At 45.4% G+C, this 17,354-nt stretch overlaps 1 protein-coding gene across 7 annotated transcripts in view; it reads left to right on the top strand.

Moving 5' to 3' along the window:
• The first annotated feature begins 2,742 nt into the window (after positions 1-2,742).
• The window catches only part of NDRG3 (NDRG family member 3), an 86,004-nt gene continuing 71,392 nt past the window's right edge, over positions 2,743-17,354 (top strand). For 2 of the 7 annotated variants that reach the window (XM_073792967.1, XM_073792962.1), the window contains exon 1: positions 2,745-2,894. The gene's annotated coding sequence lies outside the window, so the exon portion shown is untranslated. Of the gene's footprint in view, positions 2,895-17,354 lie in introns of all 7 variants that reach the window. The other 5 variants (XM_073792966.1, XM_073792964.1, XM_033840877.2 and 2 more) reach the window with 5 other exon arrangements.

Genomic DNA, 17,354 nt, shown 5'->3' with positions numbered 1-17,354 from the left:
CCAGATGAAAGTCTGCGTTCATTGCTGACTAAATGTGATCAAATATCAGGCAGGTGTACGTGGCCCTGAAAAACCAAGTGACGCCTTGTCAAGTGGCTGAAGCAATGAGGTTGTATTTGAAGTAAAAATACAACTTTGACATTTTCATTTTCATAGCAGATTCAGGATGGCCAGGTGCATTGTCTATTAGTAATAGGATTTTAAATTCCAACCCTTCCTTTTCCAAATGTTTTTCACTTCTGGAAAGAAGCATTGGTGGAACCAGTTCATAAACAAGATAACTTTCACCTGATTATGTTGTCAGACTATGGGCAGATAATTCCTAGTTTTGTTTCTGAGAGATTGTGGATGCTTCATTCTGTATACAACTCCTCCCTTTAACATATGCCCTGCAGTGTTGCCAATAGTAACAGAGTTAATCTGTTCTTCCATGTTTTATGACCTGGTGCCTCCTTTGCACTTCTATGAAGGTAGATTTGTTGCCGAATGCAAGTTTGTGTGCCTGACACACAATAAGGCCAAACAAAGCCAAACGTCCGAGTTTGGAGCAGAGAAAGTTTTATTGCAAGGGCCAAACAAGGAGAATGGGTGGCTCATACTTAAAAAAAAAACCAGAACTCCCAGATGGTTTTCGGTTCTATTGGGCACCTTCTTCCAGAAAAGCCCAGTTTCATCACATGAAGACTTGCTTTGGGTGGTATCCTTTCTCTTCAACTCTGCTGGAAATGTGGCAACAGCTTCTGAAGCTGAATCCAGCCTCCGTACCCTGACACCAAATTAATTCTCAGAGACAGAGTTTTGGGTGAAGTAGAAAATAGCTTTATTGCTTTTCCAGGCAAAGGGCCACAGTGGGCTAATGCCCTCAAAACTGTGTATCTCAACCTGGAGGGGGTAGTGAGAAGTTTTATAGTAATGGTTCAAGGAGGGCGTGATCAGCTCGTGGACAATCTTCTAAGTAGTTGGTGGTGAGGTAAGTGGGAGTCAGCATCATCAACCTTCTGGTTCCAACCAGTCTGGGGTCTGCACGCTTGTGGGCAGCATACAGTTGATTTCTCCCACCTGGTGGGGGTTTCAGTATCTGCAAGATAGCAGGTAACAAGATATTGTTACATATATCCCTTGAGTGCGAAACAGGACCCTGCCCCAAGGCTGCATTATTGTTGGTTTTGACTGTCCCTACCTTGTCTCAGCATCCCATCCCTTCCCTAATTAGTAACTGTTTGAATCTGCTTTTGCAACTCAGGAAGGCCCTGGAGGCCGAAAGAAGCCTATTTCCTGTAACCAAGAAATGGCGTGAGTGGGTGGGGGAATTCCCTGGCCGTCCAGTGGTTAGGACTCAGTGCTTTCACTGCCAGAGCCAGGGTTCAATCCCTGGTTGGGGAACTAAGATCCCTGCAAGCCGAGCAGTGTGGCCAAAAAAAGAAAAAAAGAAAAGAAATAGGGGACACAGAAAGGCTCTTGTGCCCAGGACCCCCACAGGGTCCTGCTCAGTATCACTTCTTCACTGGCAGACTCAGTCTCTCTGGCAATTTTTCTATTTTTCTGTCCAAAATACTCCTGAGTCTGTGTAACAATCCCTTATTTGCAGTAAATGGCTTGGTGTCACTCCCTTCAGAGGAGCCCTTGCTGAAGTCTTTATATAGGCTTGAAACTGAGCAGGACCCAGTGGGGCCCTCCTGGGTACAAAAGCCCCTCCATGTCCCCGTTTCTTGTCTGTGGAAAGAGGCTTTGGTCTCCTAGGCCCAGGTGGAGGATGGTGACTGCATGCTGACCACAAGCAGTAGATCCCAAACTGGTTGGAACCAGAAAGTCCATGATTAAGATTCCTGAAACATCACCCTGTTACCTCACCACCAACCAATCAGAAGAAAGTTATGCACCCTGCAGCCCTCACCCCAAATGTTGCCTTTAAAATTTCTTCCTTGAAAGAGTTTGGGTCATTTGAGCACCAGTCCACTGTTCCTTGCTTGGCCCTGCAATGGATCTTTGTCTGCTCCAAACTCCAACGTTTTGGTTGGTTTGGCCTCACTGGGTGTCAGACACATGAACTTGGCTTTGACAATAGGCTCAGTGCTTTCTGGGGCAACACGTTGCTGTCAACAGAATATGTATTTTGTTCGTGTCTTCCACAAATTTAACGCCTTTTCACTCTCAAGCACTTTTTATGCACTGTGGCCCTAACTTTTGCAGTTTGAGGTACGAAAGCAAAGCTGGCACAGATTTTTTTCCTGCAGTTTCACAGAAAATTCATTCTTGCTGTAGATCTTAGCAACCTCAGCATACCCTTGTTTTTTTTTTTTTCCTTATTGAGAACTTTCACCTGTTCACCTAAATGAAGCCCCTCACAGCTTCTCTTTCGCTTATCCACATCACTAGCCATACTACTCTTGCACTTTGGGGCCATTATTAAGTAAAGTAAGGGTTACTTGAACACAAACACTGCCGTATGCAGACAATCCATCTGATGAGAGACCGTCACGAAATGATTAAGGGGGCAGGTAGCATATACAGCGTGGATATGCTGGACAAAGGAATGATTCACTTCCCCGGGGGAGGGAGCAGGACAAGAGATTTCGACACACTGCTCCGGACAGCACAGCAATTAAAAACTTACGAATTATTTACTTATTTTCCATTCAGTAGTTTCAGACCAGAGTCGGCCACGCGGAACTGAAACCACGAAAAATCAGGCAAACTACTGTACACGGAAAATGGCGCCAGCTCAGCCACCATCTTCTCCGTAGGTCCCCGGGCGGGCGGGCACAGCGCATATGCGCCGCCTGGCGTCCTCAGCGCGCCTGCGCGGGCGCAGAGCCTCCTCCCCACCTCCCCACCCGCCCGCCCCACTCCCGCCGCCGCGGCTGCTGCGCTGACGGCGGGTGCCGGAGCTTCGGGTGAGTGTGAGCGCCTCAGCCCGGCTGGCGGGGGGCGCGCCATACTGCATGCGGGGTCGTCCCTCCTCTTGCCTTCTCCTTCCCCGCCTCATCACCCCAGTGCGGCCGGGCACCGGGTCAGCGCTGCCAGCCTCGTCTAGGTGTCCGGGCGCCCTCCGCCCTCCTCTCCTGGGGACCCGGGGGCAGCCCGGCCTCCCTCGGCCGCTCCCCACCTGGGCGGCGGGGCCCAGGGCGAACCCGCCAGCGACAGCGTGCAGGCGGCAGCGGCCGAACCTCTGGGTGCCCAACAGCTCAGCCTCAGGGACCCACCGCAGCCGCGACCCCCTTTCCCGCTCCTGCTCTGCAGGCGGCGGAGCTCGGTGGGCCTCGGGGTCGGGCATTCGTCTGCCCCGTCCGCCCGGCGGGGGGCCTGGAAAATGGGCCGGGAGCTCGCCTTGCACCCGTGCGGTGCCGGTGCCGCAAAGAGTACCCTCTGGCTGGACCCGGCGACGACCATGCGAGGGAGGGGCTTCTTAGCCCCACGTTACAGATGAGGAAACTGAGGCACAGAGCGGTGAAGTGCCCTGCCCAAGGTCACGCGCCAGACGAGAGGCAGGAATGGCTCTTGAATTCAGGGTCTGGGGCTGTCAGGCTAGTGCGGTTGGAATTCGATCTTGTCCCTTTAAAAAAAAATCTGAAATGCACTTTCATCTCTGGAGTTGCTTCTTCAACGTCATAAAAGTAGGCTGCAAAAACAGCATTTTCTTGTTGTTGGCGTACAATTGAGGTGTTACTGTAATAATGGTAATAGTAATGTTATTAATTAGGGGCTCACGTTCATCCAGCGCTTGCTCTGTGCCAGGGCTCCTGCCAAGCATTTTAAGGTTATCTCAGTATCTCAGCGCTTCGCCATCGGATGCATCCTCCTTCCTTTTCATGCAGCTTTTTTTCTGCAGAGCTGGCCTCCCTGTCACAGATAAACTAGGCTTAGGAGGCAGGGACGCTCTCAAGGTGGCTTACTGGCAGAGCAGGGGTAAGTCTTGTGTGCCTGAGTCCAGATTTTGTCCCCAGAGGATATTATTAGCCTTCCTATTCTGGCTGCCAGGAGTGCAAGACTGGGATAGCTGGGCTGGTTGAATTTGGAGGTGACAGAGCGAATCTGGCGAGCATTCCCCTTATCCTGGGGCTTTCTGGCTGTATTCCAGTGCTGGGCTTGAACATCTCACTTAAGATGAAGTAAAAAGAGAAGGAGAGCATTGACAAGGTAGTGTTGCATCTAAGAAGCCTTACCGATTTAAAGTCCCAAAGGAATGGCTGTAAAAATATGCGAATGTTTCTTCCCCAGAACAACTAGCTCAAACTTTTTTTTTCTTCCTTAGCAAACCCTCCTACACACTTCAAAACTTCATTAACTTACCACCTTTTCTGTGAAGCCTTCCTTGCTTGATTTTCCCAATTAGAATTACACACACATACATACGTATATATGTGTGTGTGTAGGTAGGTAGGTAGGTAGATAGGGTAGAAGCTTGTCTTACCCTTTGGACTGTTAGCCCCTTGAGGTCAGGGGCCATCTTTGCAGCCCCAAGTGACTGGCTCATAGTAGGCCCTTGGTAAAGACTCAGTGAATTTCCGTTGCTCCTTTTCATTACTTAAAGGTGTTTTCCTGCCCTTCTGTTCCTCCTTCTTGCCCTTCAATTTCTCTTAGCTGTCCTTCTCTTTAGTTTCAACTTCTGGTCATCACTGGCCACTCAGAGGTCTCTAGTCCACCCTGTTGTGTCTGAAAATTTGCAGAAAAAGGTCCTATGTCAAGAAGCCTGTTTATGCCCAAGAGTGGAGTTGGTATATGTCACCTAAGTGTACAGGACTGTTTTTATTTGCATGTTGCACTAAGGTAGCCTAAAGCTTATAGCTTTTTAGTCTATTCCTAAATACATGTAAGATTCATTTTTACCTTCTTTCGCCTTACGTGGCTGACTGCCCCAGTGTTATCAGAGTAATCACAGTTTTTACCATAAATCATTTCATAGTATTTATAACAATAAATATTTGAAACGGCCCTTTGGGAGGCAGTAGGTCTGCCAAAGTACATAGGTTCTCTACATAAATGAAACTTCTAAAATAATTTTTCCAAATAATCTTCTGCAAATAGATTGAGCTGTTATGCATAAGGCATGGTGCTGGGTATGGTGGAAGATTCTCATAGTTCTTGTTCAAAGAGCTCACTAGCAAAGCGATATGAGTCTAATGGTATACTCAAGTATAATGGAATAAGATATTCCAATGTGAGACGTTTCATAAAGTCATACGTCGCTCAAGGCTGAAAGGAAGTGTTAGGTCATTGAGTCCAGCTGTCTTGCTTTTACAGACTTCATCCTGAGAAGTGAGCTTGTCCAAGGTCGCAGAAGTGGTGCTACAACTTGAATGTAGACTTTTTATCCATCAAAAGTTTATCAGTATTTCTCTCGGTGAATTTATCCTTAAAGACCGGCAACTTTATTAAAATTTGTGCTTAGAACAGGGGTGAGGAAGAGGTGACAAAAATATGATTCATGTCTTCAAGGGAAGAGTAAAGAACTGTTCTCTATCATTGGAGACAGTGAGTACCTAATTGTGAAATTGTATGGTAGGGGAACTAGGTATGTCATAGGAGGGGGAGGAGCAAGGGGAATCAGTAAGAGCTGTGGTACTGAGAGCACTTTGGGGAGGATCGAGGACTTTCTGGGCTTTAACAGATTGGTATGATCAGAATTAATCAAAAGGACAAGAAATGCATTTTGAAATAGGGTGGTAAAACCAAAACAAGGTTACAGTGCCTGACAATATAATGTTTAAGGGACAATAAAAATAAAAAACCGGCTTGGGGCTTCCCTGGTGGCGCAGTGGTTAAGAATCCGCCTGCCAATGCAGGGGACACGGGTTCGAGCCCTGGTCCGGGAAGATCCCGCATGCCGCGGAGCAACTAAGCCCATGTGCCACAGCTACTGAGCTTGCGCTCTAGAGCCTGTGAGCCACAACTACTGAGCCCACGAGCCACAGCTACTGAAGCCCATGTGCCTAGAGCCCATGCTCTGCAACGAGAGAAGCCACCGCAATGAGAAGCCCGCGCACCATGATGAAGAGTAGCCCCCACTCACCACAACTAGAGAAAGCCCGCACACGAAGACCCAATGCAGCCAAAAAAAAAACCCAGCTTGACCAAGGTGGCTTGACTGTTAGAGGAGTGGTTCTCAACCATTAGTGTGCATCTGAATTACCTGGAGAGTTAATTAAAACACAGATTGTGGGGTCCCCACCTCCAGAGATTCTGATTCAATAGGTCTGGAGTGGGGCCTGAGAATTTGTATTGCTAACAAGTTCCCAGATGATGCCGATGCTTCTGATCCAGGGACAGCACTTTGAGAACTTGAGCTGGATTAGAAAGTTGAGAAGCGGGACTTCCCTGGTGGCGCAGTGGTTAAGAATCCGCCTGCCAATGCAGGGGACATGGGTTCGAGCCCTGGTTCGGGAAGATCCCACATGCCGCAGAGCAACTAAGCCTGTGTGCCACAACTACTGAGCCTGCGCTCTAGAGCCCGTGAGACACAACTACTGAGCCCGCGTGCCACAACTACTGAGCCCGCGTGCCACAACTACTGAAGCCCGCGTGCCTAGGGCCCGTGCTCCGCAACAAGAGAAGCCACGACAATGAGAAGCCCACACACCGAAACGAAGAGTAGCCCTCGCTCGCCACAACTAGAGAAAGCCCGTGCGCAGCAACAAAGACCCAACAGAGCCAAAAATAAATATATTTATTAAAAAAAAAGAAAAAAAAAGTTGAGAAGCTAGAGTCAGAAACTGTCAAAGAACTTGTTCCAAAAAAGTTTTAGAGTGTGTGTGTGTGTGTGTGTGTGTGTGTGTGTGTGTGTGTGTGTTATATACCAGCATAGGAAAGTTCTGGAAAGATACATTCCAGATTGTAATAGTAGTCATTTCTGGGAGTGGGATTTAGGAGGTTGGAGAATTCACTTTCACTCCATACCTTTCAATACTATTTTTGCATTGTGCACATATAGCTTTTGTATTTTAAAAAGGGAAGAAAAGTAAGAGTCCTTTTTGAAGATATGCACTAAAATATTTATGGATTAAAAAAAGAGCTTGCTAAAGTAATCTAGTGTCATACAACAAACATTTTTAGAGTGTCTGCTCTACGCCAGTTGCTGCTGGTTCTGGAAATACAAAGCCTTTGGTAAAGCTTGTAGTCTGGTGATCGAGATGGGTAGATTGCAGCTCTACTGAGTATCACGTGAGCTTCCTGAGCTCAAGGACAAGGGTCTAGCTCTGTGCGTGGCAGATAATAAGCACTTGGTAAATGATGAATGAATGAGCAAATCCAGGCAAGAAGTGAGGACAGTCAGAAAGAAAAGGAAAGGGCAAATGGGAGATTCTGGAAGAAAAATTGACAAGCCTGAATAGAGATGATGAAAAGAAAGGGTGTATCAAGGACTTTCAAGTCCAAAGATTGATAACATTTGGATTTACTGCAGAACTGGATGTCCAGTCATCTATTCTGAAAGACCTTTTTAAACCATCCCCCCCAGTCCCACTTTTTTTTTTTTTAAGAGACTGCTTGAAAATAGCACGCAAAAACTTAACTAGATTTAGTATGAGTATTTACCAGGGCTTTCTTTGGTAAATGAAACTTTTTTTTCTTTAATCACAGTGCTAATTCTAATGTATTTATAAATATTTATCTATCTATCTATTTAGCTGCACTGGGTCTTAGTTGTGACATGCGGGATCTTTTTAGTTGAGGCATGCGGGCTCTTAGTTGCGGCACGCATGCAGGATCTAGTTCCCTGACCAGAGATGGAATCCAGGCCCCCTGCATTGGGAGCACAGAGTTTTAACCACTGGACCACCAGGGAAGTCCCTTCTCTCCCACTTTTTTTTTGTGTGTGTGTGTGATATGCGGGCCTCTCCCTGTTGTGGCCTCTCCTGTTGTGGAGCACAGGCTCTGGACGTGCAGGCTCAGCGGCCATGGCTCACGGGCCCAGCTGCTCTGCGGCATGTGGGATCTTCCCGGACTGGGGCGCAAACCTGTGTCCCCTGCATCGGCAGGCAGACTCTCAACCACTGCGCCACCATGGAAACCCTCCCCCACTTTTTGTTTGGAGGTGCTACTTTTTATATTCTTCAGAGATTCAATATAGAAAATTAAAATTAATTTCCCTAATAGAGGAGTTTAGCTATATCATTTGATTGTAATCCCTTTACCACCTAAAAATGCCCACAGTCTACAGTTTGAGTTTTCATTGACCAAATATAAATTTCTGATACAGCCACTCTTCATACTTGATTTTATTACTAATTATTTTAAGGTTTTTTTGGTTGTTATTTTGCAGTATCTTTTTAAAGGTAATGCTATTTCAGGTTTGGAGCTAGTTATGTTTGTGAGTGTGATGGCCCAAAAACTCATATATTAGGATAAGGAAAATTTAGCTCATAAAAACTTGCTTCTCTTTTCTAATGATAACTTAAGAGAAGTCATGTCAGCTTTTCATTTAATTGGTAGTTGTCATATGATAATCTTTGCAGAAATACCATTTGCTTTCAAAAGAGACACAGTTGTTTATTAAAAATGACAGTTTTATCCTTATCTTTTAAGTCTGAACTTTCAACTTGAGGATAAAAATGAATGCTTTTTGAAATTGTGAGATTTCTTAGCTCTAAAACCATTTAATTTGAAACCTAATAATTGGCAGAGAAAGGAGAAGAGAGGAATCAGGCTATTATCTCTTTATCCCTGTAGTTGAGAAAGCTCTGGGGACCAGGCTTTCTGGGACCCAGGTTTTTAACCAGGATGTTGACTAAAGTGTAACTTAGGGTGATTAGACAGTCCACAGGGTAATTGCTTTTCAAATACTTCCAGATTGGTGCAGGTCTGTCCTATTCATTGAAGTAATAACGATGATAATAATAATACCTAAACTTAGTATGGTGCTTCTCAGTTTTCAGAATTCTTTGATCATTAAGATCCTGGTAGACTCCAGTAGCCAAAGCTGAAAAAAATAAGTAGAAGAATTAATGGTCAGTTGGCATCAAGTGGAAGAGTCGTTTATAGAGGCTGCCCAAGCTCTAGCTGCAGGTGCTCAGGTGCAAATCCTTATTCTGCCCCTTGCTAGCTGTGTGACCTTTGGCATATTACAGAACCTCGCCAAGCCTCAGTTTCTTCATCTGTAAAATGGGGAGATTACAGTACTATCTTATAAGTGTGTGGGAAAATAAAATGGAATAATGGATGAAACTGCTTGTTCTGGTATCTGGCATAGAGTCAGTGATCAATATCTTATGAGCATCAAGTTAGTATGAGTATTAAGTATTGCCTCTTAGGGCTCTTATTTGTCCTTCACCTCCACGCACGTTGTCTTAAAGAACAGATTGTGTTCAGGGATTCTATCTCATAGCTGGTGGGAACTTGGAACCCATCCCAAGAGCACGTACCAGAGCCTTGCCAGCAGTAGCTTTCCTGGTGTCAAGAGTTGGAGACAGAGGGTAGTGCTTCTGCTTCTAAAGTGACTTTAGTATGACCCCCTTGTTAGGCTTCAGCTGGTTGATGGGTGTCTGGGATTAACAAGAACTCCCCTAGATGTGTGTTGCTTTGTTCTAATAGCTATCTGTACCAGTACCCTGGGATGAATAGAATGGTTATACAAGCAGACTCAGATCCCCAACTTGGCAGTCTCTGCAGACCTCCCGTTTACCACCTGCTGCCAGAATCCTGGAGTGACACAACAGGAAGGCGGGCCTATTGTGAGGGGTGCTACTCTTTTCCTTTTAGAAAAACACAAGGTGCGTGGACAGCCCTTATCCAGGGCTGAGGACTATAGAGAGATTTACTGTTAAAATGAGGGTCTGGGGCTTCCCTGGTGGCTCAGTGGTTGAGAGTCGCCTGCCGATGCAGGGGACACGGGTTCGTGCCCTGGTCCGGGAAGATCCCACATGCCGCGGAGCGGCTGGGCCCGTGAGCCATGGGCCGCTGAACCTGCGCGTCCGGAGCCTGTGCTCCGCAATGGGAGAGGCCACAACAGTGAAAGGCCTGCGTACCGCAAAAAAAACCCCCAAAAAAACAAAATAAAATGAGGGTCTGTGGGCATGCTTCAGCAGCTGCCTTTGATCACTCTCCCCGCCCCCACCTCTGCTTACGGCATAGCATCTCTGAAAGTATTTTCCTGGTGAAGAGTAACCCAGGCTTCCCTTTATGCAGTGCAAAACATCAGTGAGCTGTATTTTAAAAAGTCATTGTTTCTTCCACAGAGCTGGGGGGTTGGCTTGTTTATCTGGCTTTCTGGGGAGTCTCCTGAGACCCTTTCCTTTCCTCAGGGCCCTCAGGAGACAGCAATGAAATCAACATCCATTACCCTAGACACTTGAGAGGATGCTTAAGTTAATAGTTTTATGATACGATTAATTCAGGCTTTAACCCTGGCAAAACTTAAGAGGCAAGTCATCAGATTGTGCCTCTTAAAGACTGAAGTATGGCCTCTAGCCCAGGACTCTGGTATCTTTCAGAGCCTGGAATAGGAGTCCAGATGCCAGTCCCAACCCTACACCCAGCCGACTATGTGAATTTAGGCAGACCACTTAAACTTCTAGGCCTCTTTTCTCATCTGAAAGTGACAGCATGACTGTAGACCAGTGGTCCTCAGTTCTAGCTGCGTGTAAGAATCACCTGTGGAGCTTTAAAAGCAATACCTGGGCCCTGTCTTAGCCCGATTAAATTGGATCCTTAGGGTTGAGGCCTGGGTATTGATGTTCTTCAAAGCTCCCCAGGTCTTTCTAATGTGTAGCTAAGAGAACTGCTGGACAAGATGCCACGTTTTAAACAACTGTGTCATTTTGTTCCTCAGGAACCCTCAGTGATTGTCCAGTGATGTCTGAGTCATGTGCTCTGTGTGCTGACCAGCCTTGTCTTCTTTCCCAACTACGTTGTTCTTCCTGGTGTCTCTTGGATATGTTGTGTACATTTATTTCTTTCCCAGCTCAAATGTCCTCACCTGGAATGTCCTCTCCTCCCTTCCAGCTATCCAGAACATATCCATTCAAGGCCCTCCACTCTTAACTCCTTTGGGAAACTCCTGACCATCCCAGTCCTTAGTTATTTCTCCCACTTCTGCACTGGTTCCGACCTTCGTTTAACTCTGGCTAAACGTAGTGAACACTAGATGCAATGTAAGACATGATGCCCAGGTAACATTCTGTCCTCCTGGGTAGGTGGGACACATGGAAATCCACTGGTTTGACTTGTATACTGTTAAACATCTGTGTAGTATCTTGTATTGTTGGCTATTTCATTACGGTGTGTATCTTGTAACTGTTAGTTGATGGATGGCTCTCTGTGACCTGACTCCAGTGGACGTTTTTAGCTTTATCACCTATTACCAACAGCAAGCTTCTGCTCTTGCCAAACTGGAACGTTTTCCAGCGGTGCTTTCTCATCATCTTGCTTTTTCGTTCTCCTCCCTTTCTGGCATTCCTTCTTTTATTCTCTCATCCTGACCTATAGGAATGGTGTCTATTCTTCAAGGTCCAGTTCAAATATTACCTCCTCCATGAAACTTTTTCTCAGCACCACAACCTGCATTGAGTGACCTTTGCTGTAAACCCCTGTAACCCTTAGAGCAGTGGTTCTCAGCTGGGGCTGATTTTGCCCCCCAGAGGGCATTTGGCAATACCAGGTTGTCACAACTGTGGGAGGAGGCTGCTGCTAGCATTCAGTGGGTGGAGGCCAGGGATGCTGCTAAACATGCTACCCAGGACAGCCCCACAACAAAGAATTATCTGGCCTAAAGTATCAGTGGTGCTGAGGTTGAGCAAATGCCTTAGAGTTTGTCCAATTCATAGGCTCATGTTTATCCTGCCTCAGACTGTAGTGATTTGTTTATAGACTTACTCTCCCCCACTCAATTGAATTAATGGGTGAAGGCAGACTCCAGTTCCAAATCTGGGCTTTCTTGTTATTAACTTCATATTAAGGTTTAATCCTAGAGCCTGTGGCCAGATCCTAACTACACAGTGTAACTGAGGACCAGAGATAAAGCGGTTCTTAGTGTGGGATGGGCGCAGTGAGGCAATCAGCTGAATTTCTCTCCTTTTTACCTCCAGGTCTTTCCATCTGTGATAACCTGGGAGGAACTGTGGTGCAGGGCATAGAGTAATAAGCATTGGGGATCAGAAGAAAATTGGATTTTGCTCCGAGCCGTTGCATTTATTAGTTGTGTTTTTTGGTCAGTCCATTTCACCTCTTTAAGCCTCAGTTTCCTCGTCTCTGCGATAGAAATGATGCAGTGCCCCAGTGTTTTACCTCACAGTGCCATTGTGATAATCCAATGAGATGGTAGGTCTTTAACCTAAATTGTAAAGTGCTGTAATAATCATTTAGCCAGGGGTTTATAGGTAAAAAGAGAGGACGTGAGTCAGCTTGCTGTAGGAACACCACTGTCCACTTTCCCAGCCAGTCCTCTGGCCACTTCCTGCAGCTTTCCAGTCATAACTGCTTCAGCACCAGCTCCAGCTGACCCCTTCCAGCTCAGTCTCCTTAGTGTGCCTCCCTCGTTTGCTGCCTTCATTTTGGTTTGGTTATCTGCCTGCAATCTTGCCAAAACCAAAAGTGACTGATTTTGCCCTTAGAATACTAACTAGTGGCCGGGTGTCAGTACATCCTGGCAAAGCATGATGAAGGCCAAACAAATTACCTGGGTCATAGCATAGGGAAAAGCGACAAAATAAGACAGTGTAGGGCTTCCCTGGTGGCGCAGTGGTTGAGAGTCCGCCTGCCGATGCAGGGGACACTGGTTTGTGCCCCGGTCCGGGAGGATCCCACATGCCACGGAGTGGCTGGGCCCGTGAGCCATGGCCGCTGAGCCTGCGCGTCTGGAGCCTGTGCTCCGCAGTGGGAGAGGCCACAGCAGTGAGAGGCCCGCGTACCGCAAAAAAAAAGTAAGGGGGGGGGGCATTATCTTTTTTTAAAAAAATTTATTTATTTATTTATTTTATCATTATTTTTTAAATCTTTGGCTGGGTTGGGTTTTCACTGCTGCGCACAGGCTTTCTCTAGTTGCGGCGAGTGGGGGCTACTCTTCTTCGCAATGTGCGGGCTTCTCATCATGGTGGCTTCTCTTGCTGCGGAACACAGGCTCTACGCACGCGGGCTTCAGTAGTTGTGGCACGCGGGCTCAGTAGTTGTGGCTCACGGGCTCTAGAGCGCAGGCTCAGCAGTTGTGGTGCATGGGCTTAGTTGCTCCGCAGCATGTGGGATCTTCCCGGACCAGGGATCAAACCCGCGTCCCCTGCATTGGCAGGAGGATTCTTAACCACTGTGCCACCAGGGAAGTCCGGGCCATTGTCTTTTGACAGGGAAAGTCAATGGCATTAAAATCTAGAAAAAATAAGATTCAGTACTCCATGCTAAAAAGCCCATGACTATGACTTATTAAACATCTAGAAAATGACATTTCTGAATTTAAGTGCAAGCAAAAATGACCAAGAGAGACACCAGTGTTCTTTGATACACAGAGTCAGCACTGAGAGAGGCTTTAAAGATCATCAAGATTACTGACTTTTAATTATTGCACCAAAACCCTGATTCTTCTAGTCATGGAAAGAGCACATCAGATGTGGACTCTAGACCTAGGTGGGCCCCTACCTAGCTGAGTGGCACTAGGCAAAGCATTTCTCCTTTCTGGACCTCAGTTTCCCCATCTGTCAAGAGAAAAGGCTGGGCAGGATGACATCTTAGGCCCCTGATAGGACTGACATTCTGTGACCCAAAAGCTCCCTGTAAATGTCGTACTTTACATGTTCCCCAGGGTAAGCACTCCCCTATCCTCTGCTTCACAGGGCTCTTACTATGATCCTACGAGGTCACCCAGTTATCAGTCTAATGAGGTTCAACGATTAGCTGAAGGTCACTCAGCAAATCAGTGGGAGGCTGCCCTTGGCCTGATTCCAGGGACATGAGGGTCTCAGGCTTTTATCTTACTCTACACTGTTTATTTAGTCAGAAAAACTCACTGAGATTTCCAGGGCTTAAAAACATTGTTTTGCTACTTTAAAAAGACAATAAGGAACTATACATAGTATTGGCTTTCTAAACTATACACTGTATTTTTTTTGGGGGGGGGGTGCGGTACGCAGGCCTCTCACTGCTGTGGCCTCTCCCACTGCGGAGCACAGGCTCTGGACGCACAGGCCCAGTGGCCATGACTCACGGGCCCAGCTGCTCTGCGGCATGTGGGATCTTCCGGACCGGGGCACGAACCCGTGTCCCCTGCATTGGCAGGCGGACTCTCAACCACTGCACCACCAGGGAAGCTCCCCCCCTTTTTTTTTTGTTTTTTGGCCATGCCGCACAGCTTGTGAGATCTTAGTTCCTGAACCAGGGATTGAACCCAGGCCCCCAGCAGTGAGAGCGTGGAGTCCTAATTACTGGCCTGCCAGGGAATTCCCGCTAATGGCCCTTTCTTAGTCCTCCTCCTCTTTTCTGCTTCAGCATTTGACAGTTTCCCTCCCCTTCCATGTAACTTGGTCTTCTTCCTTGGCTTCTTTGACATTGTATTTCTGCTTTTCCTCTTGCATCTCTGAGCTTTTTTTTCCGGTTGTGCCAGGCCTTAGTTGCGGCACACGGGCTCCTTAGTTGTGGCATGCAAACTCTTAGTTGCGGCATGCATGTGAGATCTAGTTCCCTGACCACGGATCGAACCCAGGACCCCTGCATTGGGAGCACGGAGTCTTATCCACTAGGCCACTAGGGAAGTCCCTCTGAGTTTTCTTTTTCTTTGTTTCTTTTCCGTCACTGAGCTGTCTTTCAGAAGAACCCAGGGCCTGCAGCTCCTCCTTGTCTCTGGTTTGGTGAGCGCCTACAGATTTTCCTCACTAATTCTGACTCCTACCTGTGTATCTCTTGTAAGGCCAAATTTCAGCTCTGGTTCAAAAGTGTTTTTTTCACCAATTTCTCAGTTCCCCCATTTCCGTTAACAGTGCCATCATTTTTTTATCCCTAGAAACCTTGGGAAAATCTGGCTCTTCTCTGATCTCAGGCTATTTTTTACCAACCATATACCCCAGATCTCCCTTTTTCTTTCTTTTTTTTTTTGAATTTTATTTATTTTTTATACAGCAGGTTCTTATTAGAATAAGAATCTCCCAATCTCCAAATTCATCACACCACCACCACCACCCCTACCGCTTTCCCCCCTTGGTGTCCATACGTTTGTTCTCTATATCTGTGTCTCTATTTCTGTGCTGCAAACCGGTTCATCTGTACCATTTTTCTAGGTTCCACATATATGCGTTAATATGCGATATTTGTTTTTCTCTTTCTGACTTAGTTCACTCTGTATGACAGTCTCTAGATCTATCCACGTCTCTACAAATGACCCAGTTTTGTTCCTTTTTATGACTGAGTAATATTCCATTGTATATATGTACCACATCTTCTTTATCCATTCGCCTGTCGATGGGCATTTAGGTTGCTTCCATGACCTGGCTGTTGTAAATACTGCTGCAGTGAATATTGGGGTGCATGTGTCTTTTTGAATTATGGTTTTCGCTGGATATATGCCCAGGAGTGGGATTGCTGGGTCATATGGTAGTTCTATTTTTAGTTTTTTAAGGAACCTCCATACTGTTCTCCATAGTGGCTGTATCAATTTACATTCCCACCAACAGTGCAAGAGGGTTCCTTTTCTCCACACCCTCTCCAGCATTTATTGTTTATAGATTTTTTGATAATGGCCATTCTGACTGCTGTGAGGTGCTACCTCACTGTAGTTTTGATTTGCATTTCTCTAATAATTAATGATGTTGAGCAGCTTTTCATGTGCTTCTTGGCTATCTGTATGTCTTCTTTGGAGAAATGTCTATTTAGGTCTTCTGCCCATTTTTGGATTGGGTTGTTTGTTTTTTAAATATTGAGCTGCATGAGCTGTTTATATATTTTGGAGATTCATCCTTTGTCCGTTGATTTGTTTGCCAATATTTTCTCCCATTCTGAGGGTTGTCTTTTCATCTTATTTGTAGTTTCCTTTGCTTTGCAAAACCTTTTAAGTTGCGCTAGGTCCCATTTGTTTATTTTTGTTTTTATTTCCATAACTCTAGGAAGCAGATCAAAAAAGATCTTGCTGTGATTTATGTCAAAGAGTGTTCATCCTATGTTTTCCTCTAAGAGTTTTATAGTGTCCAGTCTTACATTTAGGTCTTTAATCCATTTTGAGTTTATTTTTGTGTATGGTGTTAGAGAGTGATCTAATTGCATTCTTTTACATGTAGCTGTCCAGTTTTCCCAGCACCACTTATTGAAGAGACTGTCTTTTCTTCATTGTATATCCTTGCCTCCTTTGTCGTAGATTAGTTGACCATAGATGCATGGGTTTATCTCTGGGCTTTGTATCCTGTTCCATTGATCTATATTTCTGTTTTTGTGCCAGTAGCATATTGTCTTGATGACTATAGCTTTGTAGTATAGTCTGAAGTCAGGGAGTCTGATTCCTCCAGCTCCGTTTTTTTCCCTCAAGACTGCGTTGGCTACTTGCAGTCTTTTGTCTCTCCATACAAATTTTAAGACTTTTTGTTCTAGTTCTGTAAAAAACGCCACTGGTAATTTGATAGGGATTACACTGAATCTGTAGATTGCTTTGGGTAGTATAGTCATTTTCACAATATTGATTCTTCCAATCCTAGAACATGATATATCTCTCCATCTGTTTGTGTCATCTTTGATTTCTTTCATCAGTGTCTTATAGTTTTTTGAGTTCAAGTCTTTTACCTCCTTAGGTGTTTATTCCTAGGTATTTTATTCTTTTTGTTGCAATGGTGAATGGGATAGTTTCCTTAATTTCTCTTTCTGATCTTTCATTGTTAGTGTATAGGAATGCAAGAGATTTCTGTGCATTAATTTTGTATCCTGCAACTTTACCAAATTCATTGATGAGCCCTAGTAGTTTTCTGGTGGCATCTTTAGGATTCTCTATGTATAATATCATGTCATCTGCAAACAGTGACAGTTTTACTTCTTCTTTTCCAATTTGTATTCCTTTTATTTCTTTTTCTTCTCTGATTGCTGTGGCTAGGACTTCCAAAACTATGTTGAATACTAGTGGTGAGAGTGGACATCCTTGTCTCATTCCTGATCTTAGAGAAATGCTTTTAGTTTCTCACCATTGAGAATGATGTTTGCTGTGGGTTTGTCGTATATGGCCTTTATTATGTTGAGGTAGTTTCCCTCTATGCCCACTTTCTGGAGAGTTTTTATCGTAAGTGGGTGTTGAATTTTGTGAAAAGCTTTTTCTGCATCTATTGAGATGATCATATGGTTTTTATTCTTCAATTTGTTAATATGATTGATCACATTGATTGATTTACGTATATTGAAGAATCCTTGCATCCCTGGGATAATTCGCACTTGACCATGGTGTATGATCCTTTTAATGTGTTGTTGGATTC

This window comes from Tursiops truncatus, chromosome 15, assembly GCF_011762595.2.
Source record: "Tursiops truncatus isolate mTurTru1 chromosome 15, mTurTru1.mat.Y, whole genome shotgun sequence".
Taxonomy (NCBI): domain Eukaryota; kingdom Metazoa; phylum Chordata; class Mammalia; order Artiodactyla; family Delphinidae; genus Tursiops; species Tursiops truncatus.
Note: the sequence above shows the minus strand (reverse complement) of the source record. Positions and strands in the feature narration are given on the sequence as shown.